This window comes from Argiope bruennichi, chromosome 3 (genome assembly GCF_947563725.1).
Source record: "Argiope bruennichi chromosome 3, qqArgBrue1.1, whole genome shotgun sequence".
Taxonomy (NCBI): domain Eukaryota; kingdom Metazoa; phylum Arthropoda; class Arachnida; order Araneae; family Araneidae; genus Argiope; species Argiope bruennichi.
In genome coordinates, this window is record NC_079153.1 from 126257162 (window position 1) to 126282113 (window position 24952).

Genomic DNA, 24952 nt, shown 5'->3' on the forward strand with positions numbered 1-24952 from the left:
TATATGGACTACATGGCATTTAATTGATTATTAAAAAAAAAAAATCCTGATGTTAATGATTTCTCTATTAATTTTTTTATAAAGGATAACTTTAAAATTGAACACAATCAGTATTTTCGATTAACTTAGCTGGTCACTAAACATTGCTTATAAATTAGTAAATGCATACACATTTTCACAGAATTGTAGAAAAAATATAAAATAAACTGAAATAAATTAAACAGCTTGTTAATGATTTAAGTACCTGGTGAAATATGAAATGAAATGGGTCCATTTATTAAAGGAGGGACCACTTGATATGTAATGTCTAGGATCAGCAAATGATTGAATCCACTCCTGTCTTTCAGTGAAATTCAATTTTTTTTTAATCATTCATTCTTCGTTTTCCTTCATTTTTAATACGAGATGAGTCAGGAAACACATGAATTTTTTTTTTTTTGGCAAAAGCAAACCCGACGTGTATCGATTTCTAGCTTGCGATGTAATTGACTCGATAAAATTTACGTTTCAGCTACTCCCGCTTCTGTTATTGAAATTCTGATTCATGATGTTTAACGATTATATCTATTCCTTTCAATGAATATCTTTTTATCAATAGATAATCTAAGGAATGCACTTGACCCATCCTGATCATAACGAAAAACTGGAGCTACATAAAGACCAGCGGGAGTAGTCGCCCCAAAACTTTCTCGCGTCACCTCTAATAAAGATGTTTTCTCAAAGAGTGCCCTACATGATATTGGCGTACAATAGTTACGTAATATCTGGCTTGACTGTAGCATTTTTATCGGTGAATCAGTCATGTGAACCTTAGCTTGTGTTTTGGCGATAAATCCCTGACGAATGGTGAATAGTATCCAAAAATCGAATTTGTGCTTTAAACAAATTATTTCCAACCAACTGAAGCGAAAATTTCACGCAGAACTACACTTATATTAAATTTTGTGTGTGGTTTTGTGACTACTTTTAAGGCATTCTATTTGTGAGTAATCTCATTTGCATGCTTCTGGTGGTCGATCCCTTATTTGATTTAATTCCCCTTAATCCCTTATTTGATTCAAAATTTGATGTGTGTCTACAATATAGTGAAATCTGTGTCTCGAATTATATCGATCTAGCTGTCTTCATTTTGCATTTATCGTGTTAACTTATATTTGAACAGCCGGACAGACAAGTTCCTCTTAACGAATTTAGCTCAAAATTTGATAAAAATCGGAAAATTTGGAGCAAAGCTCGTACACCAAATTTCATGAGTCTAGCTCAAAGCATTTTTGAATTATCTTTAGACATAAACGGGCAGACATAATGTCCAAAATGTGTATTTCGAATTCGAAAAAGATTGAAACGTGGCGATTCATCAAAATCTCGAGTTCGATTTTTTTTTTTTTAATGGTTACAATAATTTCTCTATGTGAGAGTAATAATTAATAACTATTACCTTCATAAGAATTGCAAATTGTTGCTTCTAAATTAAACAGAACATACTTCAGATGACGTTGAATTATCTAAAGCAAATTTCATTGCTGATTTTTATTATTGTCTTGTTTTATGATATTGCTCTACTGTTGTGCATTGCATTCTTATTAATATCATTTTTTTTTCCATATCCCGCGAGGCGAGTATCTTCTCCCAGCAAGCTACAGGACGGATGTGAATACCTGCTTTTGCGATATGTATGTTATGTCATACTACCGCTTGATAAAAGTTTTAAGGAAGGAAAACTGACATTCTGCGATGGCTTGGACTGGCTTTTGCTGTCATCGAGAATTTCCGCATAAATTTGAAAGGACAAATTGCTTCGTTTCTTACTCTTCAATAAACGAACTCGGTGCTTTTTCTCGGCTTCTTTAGCAGACGTTTTGTGGAGAATTTGGACTTTTTTTATGAACTCAATCATCTGAATTTTATTCGATACACTTGGTACTCATGGAATATTCCCTACTCTTTTTAAAATGTTTGTATGTACTTTTTTTTTTGTTGTTGTTCTAATCAAAATCAGATTGGTTTTTAATTGTATTTGAAATTTTGAAAGCAAAAAGACTCCGCTATTCTCCTGCAAAAGAAAAAGGAGATATTTTGGTGGCCAATGAAAAGCTTCCCGTGACCCCACATCTCTTGCATCCGGACGCCGTTTTATGAGCCGGCATGCGACTGCTGTGTGGTTTGAATGCGAGCGCGTTCTTTGTTTGTGTTCATTTATTCCCCATTACATACGCGAACATTATACTTAGAGATTCCCTCTTATTTCCTAGTGCATAATATAAACATTCCACTAGTCTTGCACAACGTATCAAATATTTTTCTCCATTGAAAGGAATGTTTTCTATCAAATTCTCTTATAAAAATATTAAAAAAATTTTTTAGCAAAAGATAATTTAGGGTAAGGTTATAAATTGAACCTTATAGCTATAAGTCAATCAATTTTTTATTGCTAGTTTAAAAGGTTATTAATTTTAATACTAAGCAAACCGTACTATTGTAACATCAGATTTAGTTGCAGTTAGGTTTAAGTATTAAAGTGCAAGTTCAGTTGCCATTTTTTTTAAATTTAAAACGTACCGTGTAGTGTCGGTTGCATTAAATTAAAAGGAGATTTGCGAGTTATATTAAGCTGACCCAAAGTGCGATCTAAAGGAGGTACATTATTAATTCATTCCACCGTACAACTAACATAATAAATTCTTTAATTAGACATTTTCACAATTAAACCTTCTCAAATTAGCATAATAAAGAACAATACTCCTAATAACGATAAAGAAGACCTCGAAGATGATACTATATTTCAAAATACATAAGCATCAGGATAATCAGAATATCGTCTACGTATCCCATTTAACCCTAAAAAATTTTGAGCAGAAAGAGTTGCGATATTTGTAAGTGTAAATATAAAATTGTAACTTTGTTTTCTTTCCATTTATTACCATGTGACAAACCAAAGGAAACTAATATGTAATTCCAGCTAAAATTGCAAATACAGCCCCAATTCTTAATACATAATGGAAATGAGCTACAACATAAAGATAATAAGTAGTATGAAGGACACTATCACAAGAAGAATTTGATAAAACTACACCAGTAATCCCCCCTATAGTAAATAAGAAGATAAATCCAATACATCATATTAAAAGCGTCTCAAACTTAAAATAAGAACCATGTAATGTTGATATTCATCTACATACCTTAATAGGAAATCGAAATAATTATCGTAGCCGCAGTAAAATAAGCCCCAGTATCAACATTTATTCGTACAGAAAACATATGATGATCCCATACTAAATTCCTCCAATTCCCCCTATAGCATAAATTATTCCTAAATTACCGAAAGGTTCTCGCTTACCTACAGAAGAGCTAATATGCGATACAATTCCAAATCCTAGTAGGATTAAAATATAAACTTCCGGGTGACCAAAAAATCAGAACAAGTGTTGAAATAAAATTGGATACCCACTTCCTGAACGATCAAAGAAGGAAGTATTAAAATTTCGATCAATTAATAATATTGTACCAGATCCTGCTAACACAGGTAATGATGATAATAAAAGAACAGCCGTAATTAGAACTAACCAAACAAATGAAGGTGCCTTCTCTATCGTCGTTCCATAAACCCGTATGTTAATAATTGTTGAAATAAAATTAATTGCCCCTATAACCAGCCAAATGAAGTGAAAAAATTGCAAAATCTACTGATCTTTCAGCATGTCCCTCTAATCCAGCCAGTGAGGGGTATAATGTTTCTACCATTGAAGAAACAATTAAAAGGAACAATGCAGGAGGTAATAATCAAAATCTTAAATTATTCATTCGTGGAAATGCTATAGCAGGAGCTCCTGAAATTAAGGGAACCTATCAATTCCTACCCCCCCCCCCAATCAAAATTGGTTTACTATAAAAAAAATTGTAACAAATGCATGAGCCGTAACAATTACATTATACAATTGATCACCCTTAAACCTTCCGGGCTGTCCTAATTCAATTCGAATCAATATTCTTATTGCTGTCCCTACTACAGCAGCTCAAGCTTCGAAAATTAAGTACCAGTATTCTTATGATTAGTTGAATATAATCATCGCAGTAACTTAGTTTATTCAAAATCTTAAATTGCAAGTTTAAATTTCTTCTTAAGAAGTCAGTAGATGATGAGATGTAAACTCAAATTTGAAATTAGCTCATTTAGCCTTGAAAACTAACAGAATTTATAGCCTATAATATTAATCGTAACCTTACACCCACATTTAAACCCATCATATATAGTAGGTCTAAACTTATTTATTTATAGTAATAGGATTTCATCCATTTATTCTTACTCTTCCTATTATTACTCTATATGAAATTCGTAAATAGACATAAAATATTAAAATTATTACGATAAATAAGCTAAAATCTATAATTATAAAATAATCGCCACTTCAAATAAAATCCTAGTATTGGTGGTATACCTCCCAAACGTAATATTCATAAAACAAAACTTCATTTAGATCTTATCTTTCATAAGTGTCCAAATAATCCCTGTAATTATTGCTCTGTCCATTGCTAAATAAATTTCTCATAAATTTTCATGAAGAAAGTTTCCTGTTAAAATCCACCCAATATGATGTACTGAAGAATATACTATTAATCGTTTTACTCTCTTCTGATTTAAAGCTCCTATAACTAACCTTCGAATAATAATTAATCAAAGAAAATATTAAACTAAAAAGGAAATTATTAAAAGCGGTAAAATCTTTTGAATAGTTATTAAAAGTAAACATCTTCACTTTAACCATACAGCAGGAAATCAGGAATAAAATGGTCCCACACCCATTTTATATCTTAATACACCTAAACAAATGTAATCAAATTCAGAATGAAGTATTATTAAGATTCCAGATCCTAAGCTCTGAATAAAAAAATATTTTATACATGTCTCCACTCTAGAAGATCTTCGATCATTAGCTAAAGCAATAAACCTTCTTATATTAATTTCTAATCCCACCCAAATCAAAAACCAATCCCTACATCTCACAGTTAAAATAACTCTTAAAATATAAAATACTGAAAAAAAAGTCACACTTTGAGCAAAAATTTTTTCAATTTATTAGGTATGAACCCATTAACTTAACTAGCTGACTTTATTATATATATTTTTACATTATTATACATAAACATATCGTTCTCATTATTCATTCCTCTACATTTACAAAAAAAGAAAATGAGAACCAAATTCCTTTATATACGAAATATATTCAATCATTTTAATTTAATTACACACTCGAATTTAAAATATGAAGAAGAGAGGCAAAGGGGGGGGTGAATTTATCTATCCCACCCCCTACATTAAGGCAATATATAATATAATTTCAATTTTTAGAAAGACAAAGATATATATTTAATTTAAACTTATCTTCACGTTGTAATTGGCTTCAAGGAATAAAATTGCTTATTTTATAAAAATTAAGCCTTTTTTCCCTCCATAATAGCCTGTCAGAAACTCAAGTAGTAGGTGAATTTTTTATATTTATGGTTAAAAATTCCATTTTTGAGAAAAAACCACTTTTTTACTATGTGAAAGTGTTAAGCACTAAAAAAATTTGACTTCAAAAGAGATATGAAAATATCTAACAAATTAATGCTCAGTCCAGCTTTTTAATATAAAGATTTAAATAAAAATTCGATTATTTTCAGAAATTTAAAATATATAACCACATACAATATGATAAAAGTTGTAAATCAACTCGTTAACTGAATATAGTGCGAGGTGTTGCGGTTGGACTATAAATGAAATTATACAATTATTTTCTTCATTAAAATTTTTTTTACAATAAAAAAATATTAAGTGAAAAGGAGATTTGTGACCTGAACCTCACTTTTTTTTTCTTTTTCTTTAATTGCAATCCCAATCGTCTTTATACATTTGTGATGGGTCGAACTATAACAGTCTCCTAAATTTTTAATTCAGTTGCAACGGTTAAATTGTTGAGATTTGTCCCCTTTTAAATCATTTACATCTTTTCGTTGGTTTATTTTTTTTAATGTCAGGACTAATTAAATTTCAAGTAACTGTTTAGTTTTAATAGGAAAATGAAAGAATTAAATATTGCTTTCGTATATATGTATATTTACATTTCATTTTTTATCACCTGGATATACAATGTGAAGAAGCTCTGTTGTTGTTTCTTATGGCACTTGGCATGGACAATCCCGCTGTTCGAGGACAGTCGATTTAAGACTGAGAGGGAGCGCCATCTAGGGACGAGAGAACGATATCTCCTTGCATTATAAAATGAAATTATATTAATATAATCCATATTCTATTCGTAATTTACACAGAAGTTTCAAATTAGTATAAGTTTGTGCCTATGAAAGTCAGTATTGTCAAATGATAATTTCTTGAACTGCCGTAATAATCCAAACGGTGCCAGAAACAGATATTGTACAAGCTTAAATTTATAAGGAAATGCTTACATCTGACTATTTTTTTATTTCGTTTTCTTACTGAATACTTTTTACTGTTATCTGCCGAATTTTCTTCCAGCAAATCGTTTTCTCTAGTATGGCTATTTTGAAACCAAAAGAAAAAAATAACCTGTACAGGAGGGAGAAAGCCACGCAAGCCTGAACTGGATTTAGAACATCGGTCAACTCCAAAAAAACGATGTCAAATATTTAAAACATATGTCTAAGACTAAATCAAGGATAGTAACTTTGATCTGTTTAAAATTTAAGAGATGGGTTCATTTTTAAGTATATAGAAATATACTATATAATACAGTACCGAACTCCTCTTCACAATATAAATTAATATTTTTAAATTTAGCCGTGTGAAAGCGAATTAAAAGTTGTTAAATTTTAAAAATATGAAGATAAAAAAATAACACACGGAACTTAATTTATACCATAAGCAAAAATAAACTGTCACAAACAACAACAAAAATGAGCAAACTAAATAAGACAGAGGGACAATCAACTCGGAAGTACGGTCATCTGTTTATAGTCAGTCGACTGTAATAAAATAGGCTCGAACACGTTTCAAACATTTTTTCCAAATTTGTAGAAAAAATATTTAAAATTTCTCTTTTTCATGCAAATTAAGATGTTTAAAAATCTTTCTAGGATTGAAATTGGCTTAAGAAAAGCGTTTCATTTAGCTTACGAGGTAATTGTAATTTGATTAATAAATTAATTTGGTCAATTGTCAAATAAGAAAAAAAATTTGTGCGAGATAAGAAATTGAGGCATCTAAGTTTCTTTTCAGTTGAAAAGTTTGTCAGAACTTATACCAACCTACATAACCTCAGGCAAATATTGATGAATTTGGTGCGAAGCATACTTGTCCATGACCCTAGAAAGGGTTAAAAAGAAAAATGTCCAGCGGCAGAGCGGTTAGTAATTTCGGATAGCAAAATATAGTTACTGGAATTTTATAGCCGGAAATTATTTAATTATCTATAATAATTTTTAAAAAATTTATATGTAAATATTTATATTCAGTATTACATTACGGAAAAGTGCATAATAATTACATTCCTTTGTTGTTTTGGTATTTTATAAATTTATTTCAAAAACATTTCATATAGAATACCTTTTTAATAATTAGCCAGATTAAATGCACAATGTCAAATCTTTTTTTCAAAATCATAGTAATTAATGCATAATTTTATGATAATCATTTTTATATAATTTAATGAAAACTCATTTGCCTACGTTTCGTTTTCAAGGTTCTATCCAGCTGTATGAAATTTATCTGCCTTTTCATTCTGCAAATCTTGAATTGGGTCATCAAATTCGATGACCCAATTCAAGATTCGATGATTTAGCACCTCCTTGAAGTGGCTAAGCCAGAAAACGGTCTCATTGTCTGAGGATCTGAAACAATTCTTAATTTGAAATTCCTCCAACAGAAATACATAAAATTAAGAAAAATCTCAATAATACTATTTTGAGATCGAAACGAAGTCGAAAATTTCGTATTCATCCGCAAACAAAAAGTCGCATTAATACAAAAACGACAATTTTTGCCTACAACTAAATAATTATGTTTTGTACTCGAAAGGATTGTTTCAGATGCCATGCTATCTGCACAATGCATCACTTTGAAGTGTTAAAAAATCGTAGGTTAATTTTTTTGAAAAAAAAAAAAAAAAAATCGGCTTATTTATCGAAACATTCAAAGGAACTCGTTATAATTATGCAAATTGAATTTCCTAGTTTTCTAAAAATTGGATATGTATCTGCATTAGAAAGCTTGTTACGTATAGACGACTCAAACCTTCCCAATCAACATCAATTTCTACTGCACCAAATTTAATTTATAATTTTGGCAGTTAAAAGCAATTGCATATAATATTGCAAAAAGATACAGTAAAATTTTTTCGAGAAAAAATCGCTTTATATAAAAATATTTATTTTTTGGTCTCAGAGCTTTGCAGTGAGCCGTTATGTGAAGGGAAATATGCGCCTGCTTAACATTTGTGTACTAAAGGCTAGGAAATAACTCGCTTAAAAGGTATCTGTCTACGTGCAAAGACAAATTTTTGAAAAAACTGTTCAATTTTCATTTTTAGTTTATTTTTTAGGTCATTGCAATTCAAAACAATGAATAATACCATTTAAAAGGTTTTATGTAATTTGCAACTCAGTCAAATGGGGAAATTTGGGTAAAAAACTGTCAAAATTGGTGTAAAACGCAAAACATCCTAACAAGAATTCTAACCAAAATTTTCAAATTCTTTTTCTACAAAATATAGTTACAGCTTTAGTGAAGGCAATGAACTAGGATCTAAGAAATATTTGCATTTATAAGAAAGTTATAGCAGTTCGAGTATTTCCTAACTGAAAATTTATCAAAATTCTTATGCATAAACAACATTAAATTAAAAACTATTCATCTCAGAACTGTAATCCTAGTTCATTGCCTTTAGGATAGTATAAATAACATACATACAAAATTTCATTAAAAAATATTCATAATATTTTGAGATATCATGTTTTGCGTATCAAAATTTTTACAAAATTAAAGTTCCTTTTTTAATATTCACCACATTTGTATGATACACCTTCTTTGTTAACAATTTTATCTGTTTTCTTCTTTCTAATAGCTCTTAATTTTTTCCTGACAATTTTTATTGTACTTAATGACTGCCTTTTTGACGTGATTATTCTTTCTTTATCGAGAGAAAGGTAGTGTCTCAGGGTATAATCCCCAGGAGTTATTCCCAGTTCAAAAAAAATTGCCAAGAGACCATAAAATTCATCATTAAAAATTATTGCAATTATTGATGCTCCCAAACGTAAAGTCTGTATTCACTCGAAAAAGCAAAGTAAATAAGCATATAACACGAGACGAACAGATGTTTTCAAACGTAAACAATGCTCGAGAAGCAGCTGTTGCCAATCTTTTCTGTATATAAAGAGCTGAAAATTAATTCAAATTTAGGTGGCTTGCAAATAGTTTTGTATAAATTTAAAAAATTAATTAATTTATGATTTTAGGAGCGTATATTTGATGAAACGACGAAACACATTCAACTTCCGGTAAGCACTTCCGGTTTCGTTTTCGACTCTTTTGAATTACATAAATCTTCATATCTCCATTTCTATCAATCGTAGGAGAAAAATAAATACAGATTTAGAAAGCTAAATAAATGCACTTTAATATAAAAAAAATTGTGAATTTTGACCAAAAGTGGCCTTTTAGACGTAGACAGATACCATTTGCATCTTTTTCAGTGCAAAAAACTAAAAAAAAACCCGGAGTGCATCGCGGTGGTTCTTTTTTATTCTGTGCACTTAATTAGATTTTGCTAATGACGGACACTTGCAAACTTGTGAAAACTGCGAATAATTTGGAAGATATCTACCATAACAAATACTCTAGTAAAATTTAAGCCTTCAGAAAACTAGATTATTTAATGCAGGGAGCAGCCCCGATAACCGTTACACGTTGTTTCTCGGTATTCGTTTAAAAACTGCAATCCAATTAAATAGAATATTACTTTAAAAATAGCTCTCTTCATTAAAAGTAACACAGTAATACTAACTTTTAAAACGCTGCATAAAATATTTTTGTTTAATTGTTACTAACAAATTCAGAGAAATGTTAGAATTTATAGAAATATTTTTGCCCTTTAATTGCTGTTTGAATGCATTTTTTACAAAATCCTTACACAAAATCTTCGAATTTTAAAGCGCGGAATTCTCCGAGCAATGCTTGGTGCATGTTGATTTATATGTATTTCAAACCATGTGTTCATTTTCGCAAGAACAAAAAGGAAAACATCGTTATGGCGAAAAACTCGACCCTATTTCAATAAATTTACGAGTTCAAAAATCGCGTTTTTTTTAATTATGTATATGAAAATTAACTGATGTATTTTCAATTAAACTGATGAAATTCGATATGTGATGTCCTTTTATAGTCATTATCCCGTCTAACGATATTCCAAAATTTGGTTTCAAGTTCATTAAGTTGTTCCTTTTTAAGGTAATCTTTAGTAAAAGGCAAAATATTCGCACGATTTTGAAGAGATATTTGTTATTATTAATTTACAAACATTTTGCTTGTATTGGTTTGCTTAAAAGACCATTAATTCTCATTCGAAAGTATGTGTTTTCATTATTATTCACATATTCCTATATATGCTTCAAAAGCATACTTTTCCATACCTTATTTAACTTAGTACTTATAGTTTGAATTTTTATTCTTAATCTTTGCTCGTATTCTTTAAATTTTTGTTCTTAATGTTTGTTCTTTTCTCTGTCTTGAACCGTTGGCAATGATTAGAGATATTTGCCCAATGGGAGTTGAAGGGCCAGAGTGATAAAAAGACACCTCATTTCCTCGGACATAAATTTAGGAGGGTCAGTCTACTTTAACCCCTTTTTCCCCAGCTGTGGAGGCATCAAATTACAAGATCTTTTCAGCTCGTAAATGTGACCTCATGTAAAAAGAAGAAATGCTCACATTGCCTCAACTTCGTTTACTGTCAACGCTTCTGAACATTAAAAAGATTTTATTCGCGGAGTGCGCACATTTTACTTAGGAGGACGAACACACAAAAGAGTCAGAACTATATATTTTTTTCTAGCGTTATATAGCATTGAATTAAAATTTAAAAAATAATTAAAGCATTAAATTTTACTACAAAAACTATATTATATAAACAAATTAGTAAAAATACTAAATTAATAATAGTAAAAAGGAATAAAAATATAATCAAAAGTAAAATCAAAAATTAAATACGAATCCAGCCTGAAGACTTTCTCAAGGGCGATCCTTTAGAAATATATCATTCGGTATACTTTCAAAATATTTAATACCGGCAAAAATAAAAAACATAATTTCAACAACGTAAATACAAAATGATTAAGAAATTATCAATTATTTTTTTTTCCCCTGAGGAAGGAAGTGTTTACGTTAAATCATAAGATTGATAGTTCTTAAACTTCCTGAAACAATCTATGATTTGAATATTGTAAAAATTAAGGAGTCAAACATAACACAAACTGGCTAGATACAACACGCATTTGATTATAAAGCATTTAAAGACACTAATACTTCAAGATTTCCAGAAAGAATATGTAAATCGCTATATTTAAATACGTCAAGCTCCCCCCCGAATCTAAATAGTATTTGAAGAAAAAAAGGAAGTAAAAAAATTTCATAATCTAATATAAAAAAAAAAGAATTTTTTTTAAAAAAGCAGAGCAGAGAAAAGATTAAACCAGAGGCTTTCATTGTCAACTCTTTGGCTGTAATAAATGTTGGCATTTCCATAACTGAGTTCAATTTAATAAAAACTCCACCATATAGCTAAAAGTAATTCCTCTATTGAATAATGAATACCATTTACAAAATTTTTGTTCCAAAATAATAAAATGCCCGCAACTTTTTTCGTAATATATATTTTGATAAAAGCAATTGCATCAAGCGCATTTTTTTTTTGTTTTGTTTTTTTGTTATGTTGGAAATAAATTCTAAATAAAAATTTCAAATGGGATAATTCAAATAGTTACAACTTCCATATTTATTAAGAAATTTTTTAATGAGAATTCATAAATGTTTTCTTTTATTTAAAAATATTAAATTAATAAGAAAATGGCAAGCCACAAAATTAAATTATAATTTCATCTATTATTTTTTGTTGTCGAATACATTCAGTTTTTGAAAAAATTAACACATAGAAAACTATAGAATGAATTCTCTTTAAATCATTAAAAAATAGCACTGAATACATTTTTATGACAGCTGAGGAAAACTATATTTTTAATTCTAAGTAAATGGCGTTTGTTTGTTTCGAGACTTGAAAAATGTGTATAGAAGCTGGCATCTTCAAAACTTCAGCAAAAAGAAAATCTCATGAGAATAAAATACTTTAATGGAAATGCACACGATAGGAAACGAAAATGATCCGAAATCTCTACAAAGCATGGCATCCCCTGGGTCTAAGGTCAAGAGTGGGGTCAATCTTACACCCTTTTGCAGGTGCAGGGAATGATGGCATTGACATTTCATGTAAAAGGGGGCTCTTTCCGACCCTCTTTGTCTTACGTTACTGAGAACTGTTGACTTGCGAGTCGGTTAGCCAAGGAAAGGAAAAATGGATATCACAGATCTGCAAACAAATTGAAAATAAATCACGAGAGAAATATTCTGAAATTTGACATAATTTCATTTTAATTATAATACATTTAAGTAAACTATCCTTGTCAATCAAATAAATAAAACTCAGTTGTTCATTTATTATCGGGAAAAAAAAAAAAGCGTTTAGATCGTCCCGGTACACTATCTCTCCCTCAGTTAATAAGGATATTCAAATCATATGATTTTGCAAATCATATTGCAAATTATTTAGAAGAATTGGTTTTAATATTTCGGAGGTTTTTTTTCCTCCAAGGTTTTATCATTTTTTATATCTTTTGATATTATGTATTTTTAGTTTTTCATCCTCAGTTGAAATGAATCGTCACGTAATCAAATACAATGAAATTTTTTTCAAAAAAATGAAAAATCAAACCAAAAATCGGGAGTACTGCCAATGGCAGATTTCTAAGTAAGCAGATGTCTAGGACCACCAGATAGACAGGGGGCTGCAAGGGCGGCGATTAAAATTATTTTCTAGTTGCCAGAGTAAAAAAAAAAAATCAATCAGTATAAAATATTAGGATAATATTAACACTTTATCAAGTATAATTGTTCAGGTTCTTGCATGCAGCATGAAGTTAATTTTGTTATTACAATATTTTTCAACAATTTCCATAGAAACTGGGAAGTCTGGAATCATTATTAATAAATAAATGCATATTCACAAAGTTAATAAAATATTTAATTAAAATATAAAATTAACATATTGAATTGAAATGTGAAATCAATCATTTGATTAAAAAAAGGGGCCAGATAAAATGCACTGCAATTGGCCGCAAAATACCTAACACACCTTTGTATACACAGCAAAATAATTCTTAAGGCGATGAAATAGTATACATGTAAAAGTGTCATGTTTTGAGAATTTTACTAATTAGTAAATTTTTCGTGTTATAAAAGATTAAATTTGAAAAAACATTGAGATAAATAATGCCATTTAAAAAACAAATTGAACATTTTTACTGAACATTTATTGGAACTACCAAGGACAATCCATTTAATGATTCCTTCAAATGGAAATTCAAGAATCGCACTGAACTTTAATACTTCCGACAGTTCCGTTTTTTACTTGCTAATTCATTAGTTATGTTTAAGATAAATAAAGTCTACATTTTTGAAAAATGTCAGAAAAATTCTCCCATTCAACTTTTAAATATACACTGATTAAGGACGATTATATATCTTCCTACATTAGTTACCCAGACATCCGTAGTACTTCTTACAAATATATCCATAATTATTGAAGAATAGATACTTTCGAAGAATTTTAATTAAAAATATTACTCAAAAATTATTTAACAGACATTTATTATTGACTAAAAATAAGTGAAAAACTTGAAAAAAATCACACAAAGATTTATTTGATCAAACAAATTAACACTATTTGTCAGACATTTAAAAATTTTTTAATAAAATGATAAGCACTTGAACCGTTTTTCAAATTAACCATCGCTCAGTTTAACATGATAATAAGCTGCCATATACATTTTGTATGAGAAACGCTTCCAGAAAAAAAAAGTTTTTTTTTTCACTTTTTTAAACACATGCTATTTTTTATAATTTTTCTTTCGTTAATCACCAGCATTGGTGAGAGGTAGAATCCGGATATATAGTTTTTCCACTATATATCCGAAACTCGGTGGTTTTCACCTCAATTCCGTAGCAACTTCGGAAATTCCATAGCTGTTGGAGGGTATGCAGTTGTGAAGGGATAACCAAATAGTATAAACTAACAATATTGCTAATATATTTATTTCATCAAGAAGCGATCCTTTTCATAAAAATGTTACATAATAGCTTTGTGCTAGAAGAGAGCGAAGACCACAGGAGAAAATATGAAACACAATAGCAAATTTGTTACATTACATCTTGCTTTAATGAAATTTTTTAAAAAATAAATATTTGTCGAAATTGTCTATATTTGCATATATTTTTTACTATGCCTAATAATCATACCACAATTCTAGAATGTTTAGAATGAAGTCAGGTAAATTTGATCATTTAATTAGCTTCTTTCTAAAAATATTTTGCGTAGTTATAAAATCTACTGCTCTTCTTATATTAATTTATTTGGACGTAATTTCATACACTAATTTTTATTCACCAGATCTATGGACTACATATGCATATGAGTGCTCGCGACATGAAAGCAGTCTTGAGCAGATGTAAAATACAATACAAACCAACAGACATCCGAGACATGTTAAAGGTAAAGATTAACTGCATTTTTCCCTCAAATAAAAATGAAAGAATGTAGCAATATTTCTAGAAAATGTACACAAGTTCGAGCTGCCACTTCGTTTGGATTGCATTTGCAGATAAAAGCACGCAGTTAGAATGGAGCAGCGTGAATGGTGTCCAAAACCTTTCTGGTACACTCTCTAATAAATGAGAATTTGTGTTTTACACCCAATTGACTGAAACCAAAATTTCCCAAAGAGCTGCAATAGAAGTCACAAAATTACATACCAAATTTCATTTGAGTCATGGCGTTGAGTTGTTGCCTTTATATATTTCTGAAATTACAGATCGACAGACGATCAACCTTTTGTTGAATTCGATTCAAAATTTGATAAGCGACTACACCCTAGATGTCGAATCTGTATCGAATTCGGTCATTCTATCTATCTTCATTATGTAAATATCATTAAATTATATTCAAACAACCGGGCAGACAGATTTCTTAGGAATAGATTTTTCTCAAAATTTGATAGAAATCTATATATTTAGTGTAAAGTTCAAATATCAAATTTCATCCGTATAGCTCGAAGCGTTTGAGTTGTTTTTGTCACAAACCAACAGACATGCGAGACAAATTAAAGGTAAAGATTCGTCAAACTCTCGAGATCGAATTTTTTTTGCTGATTACTTCTATAACTTCGCTAACAAGAATGTAAAAACTGATAAAATAAAATCGACTCGGCGTGTTAATTGTACGCTTTTGCTGATGAACGCAAAGCTTTTTCCAACAAAGTTGAAATGAAGAATTTTGCTTGAACAGCATAATCCATACTCATTCTCAAGTTGTGTTCACAGTTGAAAAAAATCATTCATGCATAACTTTTCATTATCTCAAAAGTTTCATTTATACAGAATCTTCTCCCTTGCTTTTTACTAGTGTGTTAAAAGCAGAAAAAAATGTTTGTGCTTCCTAATCAACAGACGCAACAAATTTGTTCCGAACTGCCAATCAAAGTTCCTTCATGAAATCTACATGTCCCGACTGTATCTCATTAACAATTATTTTAGAATAGCGATATTTGCAGATGTTTGATTTGCTCGGCTTTTTTTCTTTTTTTTTCTTCTTCCCCAGCATGAATGACATATGAAGTCAGATTTTCCAGCACGAATTGTTATTATAAACTATGAGCTCTCGCTAACATCTGCTCAAAAGTTTATTCGATATTCATACGAAAGACTAAATAAATCCGAGATATCTAAATGAACGCAAGATAACAAGGAATGGCTGAAATGACTGTTCAGACACACATGGAAACTTTGATACAAATCAGATCTAGCTTTTGAAATAATTCAATAATTTGTATCAAAGGATTATTATCGTATCGTTTATTAAAAATGGGCATACGTGAATCTTCAATCGTTTCCACTTAAGATGCGTTAAAAATTCATATTTTATAATAGCGTATCTAGAAAACACGTGCACCCTTTCCTGTTGGTAAAGAGAACACGCCCGCTAGAAGATTAAACAGCGGGAGTGGTCCCTACAAACCTTTCTCGCATACTCTCTAATAAAGATATCTTTCCAGAGAATGCCTTGCATGGCACTGGCGTACTATAGTTATGAAATATTGAACTTTCGCGGGAATTCAGTGTTATTGTTGTTGGCGCCAATAAGTCAGCAGAACGCTCTGCCTACTAATTTTGTAGCGCCCGCAAGTGACCAAATGATATAACCCTTTATTATGTCCCAGAGAGTGTTGAAAATAAAGCAATGATGATACAATCCAAGATTTTGGTTTGATAACTGGACGCGTGTGACAGCAGTCTTAATTATTAACAGTTTCTGTAATTAAAAAAAAAACATTCAGAATCTTCGGAAATGTGATTCAACAATTAGGTTTATGAGATCATTATCCTTTCTGGTATGTAAAATGTGTTTACACAAACTCTTCCAAATGAAAACGAGCGAAAGATAAGTAAGTGTTGCTATATTAAGAAGAAATATTCCTACAATAGGTCCTTGTGAAATCGGCCTGCAGGATGCATAAAATTTTTTAATGCATTATAAGGTTTGCATACAGAAAAAAAAAAAGAACAGAAGCATTTGAAATATAAATTTAATCACAGCAAAAGATTAGATTCTAGAATGTCCAAAACTAATTAAATATAAAATAATCTAGTATCTGTAATTTGAAATGAAGTAAATTCCGTTAAAAGCAATAATTTCAATTCTTCATTTCATTATTTTAGAGCTAAATCAACCTTAATCAACTGGACTAAAATTTTACCGATAGTTTTTATAAAACTACATAGATTACAAAAAGAAAAATCCTGGATATGCTGTAACATTTAAAATTAAACATTATAAAATATAACTTTTATTATACAAAATAAGTGAAAAATAGTTACTAAGAAATCTGCAGGTAATCTTGCAAACAATTGTTATGCCAGAGAAATATTAAACATGATGAGAAAATCTGATACAGCTTTATAATTTCAATAATGATTCATTCCGAATTTCAGCTATCCAGTTTCTTTATGAATTATCATTTTCAAAGTAAGGTCTTTTACTGATGGATTTCGGTGAGAAGTCAAATTTCAAACGATTCAGTTTGTTCATTTTTTTGTATAATTCTGGCGGTTGAATGTAACGTCTGGTGGATCAGTACTTCCTCCTCGCATACAAGAAACGAGTCAGGTTGAAAGGTTGCAGAAATTTGACAGAATGCTATTTTTAGTAGTGAGATATTGCATACCAGATTTCTTTCACACAAGCCATTGCTTTTACACGTATGAGAAAGTAAAGAGCGAACATGACCAACTTAATTATGAATTTCGTTCAAAACTTTATACGAATTTAATTTAGATGCTAAAAATGCACACCAATTTTTATTTACTTTAATAGTTATAATTAAGGGAAAAACTCAAAATCAGCACTCGACATTGAGCAAACACAAGGCTAATAACTTTACCCCCATTACAACATTAAATTATAAGAGATTATTTAATTATACAAATAATAAGATTACGGGAACTTATCTTTCTCTCCGGGGTAATATTTGTATCTCTTAGTGGGTCCCAGTGGTAATGATGAAAAAACACTTAGCTCTGAAACTACAGGAAATCTATACTCTACCTTCTCAAAATCTGAAAAGATGAAAAAATGCGAATTAGTCTGCTTCCAGATTTGTTAAAAAGTATTTACATTTACTTTTTAAATCTGAATGATATCTACTATTTTGTATTGATAACTACAAAATGGGAAACACTTTAAGAACTTCCTAGTATTTTATTTCGACAACTCAAGTTCATTTTTTTATTTTATATTAGCCGCCTCTGGTGACCAGCCGGTTTGTCAATCTTAATGCTCATTAAAATTTTAATAATCAAATATTTTATGTAATTCCTACTTTAATGGCCCCTTCATTAAAATATTTTAAAACTTCAAATTTTCATAGTCATATAATTCACTCATAATATTATAAAGGCCTTCGGCCATAACGTAATATGTATCTCTCTCATTTTCTGTTAGCTCCCGTAGAATTTATGCTTTCAATTAAAGTGGAAATGATTAAACTGCAATTAATATAATATTTTTTTTTCTTTACTGAAACGAAGCATTTTTTTAAAAATATGATTACTGAAAACAGAGTCGCTGAGTATTTAAAACTTATGGGCACTAAAGAATATTTTTCTTAATTTATATAATATCTCAAGAAGTTTTCAACAAAATTTTCTCAGATTCATCATGAACAGATCGATTAATGAACAATGTTTAGTTTTAAATGCATCAAACACTAAAGAAATAAACAGAATCGTTCGAAATCTGTTGATAGCATATTAAGCCTTCAAAACCAAGTCCGTATCCGTTGATAATAGTTGTCTACAATCGGAACACAATGCGTATGCGTAAATTTTCATCTCCAGTTACGGTAACGCAAATGCGTGAATTTTCATCGCCAGTTACGGGAACGCTATGCAGATTGGAAATTTTTAATTTTCCTTATTCTCTTTTATTTTAATTCAAAAGTACTTCAGAATGAATCTATAAGATCGATTAATTAGCAATGTTGAATTTTAAATGCATCAAACATTAACAGAATCGTTTGAAATAATCGGCGGAAAAATATTAAGCCTAACTTCATTAGCGTTGGGGAAAAAACTGAAGCCTTAGCCTTACTCATTTGGCGGTGGGGAAAATGAAAAGATTTTTTTCGCGGGAAAGTAAGTTTTTAATTAATAATTAAAATTCTAATTAAAAATTGAATAAAAGGTGAACATTCCCGAACTCCAAGGCATACATGTGCCAAATTTGGTAGCTGTAGTTCAAACGGTCTGGCCTGTTGAACGCCAAAACACACACACAAACACACATTGAGCTTTATATAAGTATAGATTAGTTGGCTGTATATCGTCCAAGAATTTTAATTGCCTTGAAAGTGGGTAACTTTTATTGATTGACGGTTAACTTTTATTTCAATTCTTCAGATTATAATCGCATTTTAATTTTAAATATTTTTTCAGAAAATTGAAGTTAATTTTTCAGTCATGTTTTTTACTACACTAATTTTTTATATGTATAATGTGAATACCTTTTTTATACTTTTCTATTGAATTCATTATAAGGGGGGATTAAGCTAGTTGGATTACCCGGTATTATGAACTGATAAATTTTTTTGTCATATGTTTTTAAAGTATTTAAATTTGCATTTTATTTAGCTGTTTTTGCTAACTATAGTTGCGGTTTATTATTTCAGTTATCTAATTTATTAAAATGAATATGCTTTGAAATCAGATAATGAACTTCTGTAATTCAGATTTGTAATTTAAAAATATATGTATTAACGTTAAATAAATCATCGAAATAATTTAAGATTTATTGCATAAAAAAAGGCAAATAGATTTTAATTAGCTCAGTTACTTCAAATTCAATAGTAGCTATTACATTCAGGTGTATATGAAGTAAAAACTGATGGTTAATTTTAATATAACTGAACAAAAATAATAAAAACAGTATAATATTTAAATATGAATAATCTAATCAATGCATCTTTTTATTTCAGGTTTTTTCTTGAAGGATCGGGGTCTTGTTGTTATAAATCACACCCCCCCCCCCTTATTTAAAAAGAATTTAGAAGTTTTAGACAAATGAATATACAAATGAAACTTGTTTTTGAAAAATACTCTTTAAAATGCTTGAAAATAAACAAATCAACCCAAATGTGAATTTTTAAAAATTCGCATCGTCCTTGTAAGAAGACTTTTTTAAAAGAAAAGTTTACAAAGAATATTTAAATATTAAGAAAACCCAGGAATTTTGAAGTACAAGCGTATAAATTTAACTTATTGATATTTTCATTCCATTAATAAGTAACATGAAATTAAGTGGGAAAAAAAGAAATGACTCATAAATAGTAATAAATCGATTCATTTGTTCTTTTCAAAAACTAAACATTTTTTAAGTATCTCTTATCTTGATTAAATATCATCAAAGATTTGTACTTGTCAAGTATTTTTTAATGATATGGGAAGAGTACGCTTAATAACACCAATCAATTTAAATCAGCTATTGCCGATTTGTTGAAATCAGTTTGAACTGATTGAGTTCTGCAGAATTTCTCATTAATTTTCAAATACCCATAAAATATCCTCGTTAGCTTCAGATCGTGTTAAGCGAGATCTTGTTCTTGGATAACTAAGAAAACGGTTTTCTTAAGTGATTTTCCAAAAGATTATAGAAATCTATTCCGTGTGAGGTGCATTCAGAGATTCAACAAAAACAACAAAAATCTCCCTACTTCCCTGATTTTTCGGCCTTTCTGCAAAACGGCTTCAATTGCTGTTTTCACTTGAACCTTGCTCCAAGTTTCCTTACTAGTACTTCATTTGAAAAATTTCGAAATATCTAAGGAACATACAAAGTGCCCATTTCATAAAGGATTTTTTCTAACGGAGTAATACCTTGTACCAGGTGTCATATTGCGCGGAACTACTCCTCGAAGAATTTCTGCATTCTAAAGGTATTCCTTCAATTAGAATTTACTAAATTGACATTGAAATTGGCTTCATGAAAAAACTGGTTTTGCAATATTTTCTGATGGAAGATTTTATTCCTCTCACAATGTCTTTCCTTAAAAACAGGCCAAAAATTATAAAAAAAAAAAAAAAAAAAAAAAAAAAAAAAAACTTTCATTCATTTTAATAACTGAAAATGTTCCAATAAAAATTAATGTCCAAAAGGCTTATTTTAACACATGTCTCTTGTATCTTGTATCTTGTAGGCAGGTGTTTCAAACAAATTCCCGTGCTTTCTACTGCCGAAAAGATTTGTGTGTGAAATTGTCGTCTGCACGGTATTATCTTTCGCCATGAGCTAAAATATAAATAAAACAAAATTCTAAGCAGATGTTTGCTAAAATCGTTCTTAAAAATTCTTCAATCCTATTCAATGCATTACTGCTATTTAAAAGTTTGTCCCACAAACGATATCGAACTTCTACAATAAGTTTGTAAATTTTCAAACCAGGAAATATGTTAATTAGTTCAATATGGGTGAAATCAAAAAATTCTTATTCCGATTGCATTACAGAATTTTTTTATGACTTTTTTTTATAAGTAATAACTGTTATGAAATGCAACAATATATACATCACTTTGATATGCAGATTATAAATTGCAAATATATAATACAATTCTTATTTTTTCAATAAATGCATTAAAAAATATATATTTCCAAGCTTCATTTATTGTTCTGCAATCAAATCGTTGCTAATAATTTTAATTGTCATAAAATGAAATTTTCTCAAACGGGGTTAATCTGTGATGGAGTGGAGCATCAATAATGAAATGACCAGCGACAATGGCATGACAATGCCCAATATCAGTTTAATAAACGGAATTTAAGACAGCTAACACATGACAAGACATCTAGATTTGGGTTTTACATTGTTGACATTGAGACAGTGTTTTAAAATCCTTTTTAAAGTTTGCTGCTACTTAAAAGTTGATTCAAAGCTTCATGTTTGGACGGTTGATGAAGACTTGAATTCACCATCAAAATGGCAGTTTTCTGATTCCATTTTGCAAATACTCATTTCTATAACTACAGAAAGATAGGAAATTCTACAAAAGCTTTTAAACATTACTCTTAAACCATTATGCGACACTCATTAGCAAGCTAAAATAGATACGGTTAAAGCAGTATTCATACAGTTCGAACAAACTTGTAATGCGCTAGAAGAATTTATGAATGCAAATAATATTAGAGCGGTATTCGAAGCTAAAAGTCTATTGGATTCAATATAAGAAATGATATTTATTTTATGTTTAATAGTATGATTTACAATATTGTCCAAAATTAGCCCCATCAATAAACTACTTCAAGTAAAAATCATTGTTCTCGACTGCGCTTTTAATTTAGTTAATAAAATGAAAAATAATATACAAAATTTACGAACCAAATTTAACTCATTTTTAGACGAAGCAAAGGCGATTGCACGTCATTTGAATCTTTCAGAACATTTTCCGCTTGAGGAATTTAGATATTTTTTTAACTCTGTAGCTGATACTGTTATTGTAGAGATAAAAGATGAATTTAAAAGTATTTCAAATGAGTCACTGATATTAAAACTTTAGGAAGACATGGGTTTGAAAAATGTTCCTAAAACTTTGTAACGTTTTATAATAACGATGTAGATGAAACTCTAATCAAATAATTGCTTTGCAAAGGGACTTGAATCTGAATGAAAGGGATGTAAATAATGCTCTACGCGTATTGCAGTATATTATTAATTAATAATTATGATGATTTATTTCTAAATGTATTAAAATTTTTCTTTACATTGCCAGTTACTATAATAAATGCTGAGAGCTCTTTCTGCAAATTAAAATTAATAAAGAATTGTCTTCGGTCAAGCAAGTGTGCATAACGCTTAAATGCACTTGCATCGAAAAAGAAATTGCAATTTTGCTGAAGTAGTCAATAGCATCATGCATTGAATAAACATGTAGTAGTAATTTGTGTCCGTACTTGTATATTTTTCGACTTTGTAAAAAACATAGGGCCCCAATTGATTTCTTGCACCCGGGCCTCTTCAAAGAGAAGGCCGGCTCTGCCCGTGCGCAATGTGTAACTTCAGAAATTCAGGGGTAACTGGACTCTCCGAAATACGATTTCCCAAGCCCTAAATCAATTTTTTCCCCAATTACCCTGAATCAATTTTTGGAATGCAACAGCTCTTCATAGTTTTTACTTTCTTGTATGCGTGATATAGAGAAAGTACAGCAATCGTCAAAAAAAAAAAAATCGAACTCGAGATTTTGAGAATTTCCACGTTTTAAACTTCCCAGAAAACGTATTTTAAGAAAATGCCTATTTCTATGTGACACAGATAACACAAAAAATGCTTTGAGCTAGATGACTGAAATTTGGTATAAAGTCTTTAGACCAAATTTGCAGATTTTTATCCAATTCAAAGTAAAATCTGTTCAAAGGAAGCCGTCTGTCTGGCTTTTTGAATATGTTAACACGTTAATTATAAAACGGAGAGAGCTAAATAATTACAATTCGGTACACAGATTTAGAATTATAGTGTAGGCACTTGGTAAATTTTTAGCCAAATCCAACAACAGGTTGAGTGTCTGAGGTCTTTAACGAGAGAAATATGTATACGAGAATTTAAAAAAAAAAAAAAGCAATGATTTAAATATATCAAATTTGGTATGGGATTTTATGACTACAAGTGTATTGTTTGCCAAAGAATTCTAAAACTCTCCACCCGTTTGCGCATGCGTTAGGAGGGGTTTAATTTGATAAAATAGGGTGAGAGAAAAGAGTAAAGGAGTAGATGTTTACATTTAAAAATAAAGTAAATTCCAGAAATGGCGCACATCCTTCCGTGTGTCATCTTTAATGAAGTAGAATCGCCGAAAAGTGGTCGTCACAGGATACTGGAACGAAAAGCATTTCTGTGTCAAATTTCTGCTTCAATCGATTGAGAAAAACGCGTGTAAAGCACAAATTTGATTTTTAACACATGCCAGGGATTAATCGTCAAAAACTATTCAAGGATTTCACGATAGATTCAGTAAGAATGCTAAATCTATGCTAAAGGTTAATATTTTAACCATTTTTTGCGAATATCCTGCAAGACGTTCTTTGTCATAACAAGTTTATGCGAGTAAGTTTTGGGGAAACCAATACAGCTGGTTTTTTTCCAACACAAAAAATGGAATCAACAAAAATGAATGTTTATAATAATCGAAATTGTCATATTGGACGGAAGGAAATCAAATGGAATGAGTGCATTTCTTTAAAACTATTTTAGTTATTTTTATTGTAATTGTAAAATTACATTTAACATAATAGTTTAAACTGAATAATTTCTGAAGTGGTAAGAAAAAAAAATCTTCTTTTTATAAACGACACCTTAGCTTAACATTTTTACTGTAATTGGTGATTTGACTATTATTTAGAAGGAAAGAAAATCAAATGGAATTGGGACAAACTTAAAACTATTTTTAAAAATGCAAAAGAAGCATGGAATCTCCCTATAGCTCGTTACTTCGTTTTACAAAAATAATATTCGCAGGGTAAAATCGATTAAGATAAAAAATAAAATCATAAATTTAGAATTCGTAAACAAAACAAATGAAGGGAAAGATTAAATATTGAATTGGGTGTATCTGGAAATGGAATAAGAAAATAAGCTCCACTTTCAGTGATATGATTTAATGATACGATAATTCCAAGAATAATCGGTCCGTTCAGTTTTCAACCCATTCACAGATTTCTGCTTTTCCCTTTATTCCTGTTAAGGGGATGGGCGAATACATATCCTAAGGAAACAAAAGAAGAATGTTTTGTGTTTCTGGCTTTTTACTTTCCTCCCCTGGGATGGTTGGGGATCAGCGGATACTTCTTTTCTTTCAGAGATATCGGCTGAGATAGGACTTTCACGAAGGTCGTGGCTGAGACTGCATGATGTCAATAGGGGGAGTTGTTCCTTTGCGGTTTAAGGTTGAAGGAAATTCGCGACTCTTATTCCTTAACAATTACAACATATTCGCCTATTGCAGACTTTAAGATTTTACATTAATATCGTACATAAAATTGAAATCGACTGATTCCTTCGATGTCTTTTTATTACATTC

The 24952-nt window shown here is 30.0% G+C and overlaps 1 pseudogene; it reads right to left on the reverse strand.

The window, feature by feature from the left end:
• Positions 1–3413: 3413 nt before the first annotated feature.
• Positions 3414–24952, reverse strand: part of LOC129962959 (cytochrome c oxidase subunit 1-like) — a 30108-nt pseudogene continuing 8569 nt past the window's right edge.